Below are 1,666 nucleotides of genomic sequence, written 5' to 3'. Positions count from 1 at the left end.
AAAAAAAAAAAAAAAAAAAAAAAAAAAAAAAAAGAAGGCTTTTTAAGTAGGGACTGATGGGTGAAAATCATGCTACTGTTCTGATGGACAGATCCCAAACTGGAAGCAGAAAGGGCTGTTTTGATGGTAGAAAGAACTTCCACCCCAAACTCGCTGAATACAATAGCATCACGGGTAGCGTCAAGTATTTAACCAGGTTGGTCTTTTGTAGTGCTTAAAAGACTACACTGTTACAAAATAAAATATAAAGCAAAAGTGCAAGCAATTTAGCAATGAAAATATACACTTATGTCAAATTAGTGATTTTCATTTTTTTTAGATTAAAACTCTGAGCACATAGTTAAAAACTTAAGCAACGTAAGATGCATAAGGGGCGCCTGGGTGGCTCTGTCATTAAGCATCTGCCTTTGGCTCAGGTCATGATCTTTACCACTCCCTCTGCTTGCGTTCCCTCTCAGTGTGTCTCTCTCTCTGTGTCAAATAAATAAATAAAAATCTAAAAAAAAAGTTGCCTACAGTGAAGTTTCACTTGCATCCTGTCCTCCATCTGCCTTTCCTTCCCCACCCCACTGGTAACCACTTAATAGTTTCTCGTGCATTCTTCCAGGATTTATAAAAAATATAAGCAAATGTAAATATATGTTCTCATTTTTACCTCTTATTATCCATGGAAGTTAATAGGTTATATATATTGTCCTGCATCTTGCTATTTTCTTTCTTCGTTCTCTTTTAAGATTTTATTTATTTGAGAGAGAGAGAGATTGCTGTTTTCTTTTGTGTCTTGAGATGTTTTGCGTGTATCATACACATATCAGTGTTCTTTTTTGATGACTAGGTCAGCACTGTCAAGAATACATGTCTGTCACCTCAAGTGTTTTTAGAAGCAAAGGAAGAATATGGCCTTGATGTTTTTCAGCCACTGTCCAGGCCATTTGTTGATTGCCAATAGGAATAGAGACCCAGATAATACCACCTGCCATCCCTTTAAAACAAGAAGGTGGGGGAGAACAGAACTGTTCTTTCTGTGTTGTGCCCTCTGTCTAGACCTGATTCGGCTTAGATTTGCATTTTTTTTCTTTCTAAACAGGCATCTGCTCTTCCTAACTACTTTGTGTTTCTAAAGGATATCGTTTGAACAAACACTGGCTCTCTGCCTGGTGTTTTTGTTATTGTAAACTTGGACTCTAATGAAAATGGAATATTTCCGGTCCTTAGCCTTTTTGCCAGATTTTTAGTTTTGGACTCCATTAGACTTGACATTGTTTGGAATGAATCCTTATTCTCTGGTATTTAGGTCGAAGACCTCCCCCACCCCTTCCATTTGATTTTCATATTCAATTCACGTCCATTCTGAGTTTTTTCATTGTGGGAAGCTTACTATCTCAACAGCCACTCTCTCTTTTTTTCTTGCTTTCTATCTCTTTTTTTTTTTTAAAGGCAGGATTTTTTTTTTTAAAGTATTTTTTTTTTTTTAATTTATTTGACAGACGGAGATCACAAGTGGGCAGAGAGGCAGGCAGAGAGAGAGGAAGGAAAGCAGGATCCCTGCTGAGCAGAGAGCCCCATGCGGGGCCCGATCCCAGGACCCCGGGATCTGACCTGAGCCGAAAGCAGAGGCTTTAACCCACCGAGCCACCCAGGCGCCCCAGGATTTTTTTTTTTTTTT

Source organism: Enhydra lutris, unplaced genomic scaffold, assembly GCF_002288905.1.
Source record: "Enhydra lutris kenyoni isolate GAN:26980312 unplaced genomic scaffold, ASM228890v2 scaffoldscaffold4, whole genome shotgun sequence".
Lineage (NCBI taxonomy): Eukaryota > Metazoa > Chordata > Mammalia > Carnivora > Mustelidae > Enhydra > Enhydra lutris.
Note: the sequence above shows the minus strand (reverse complement) of the source record.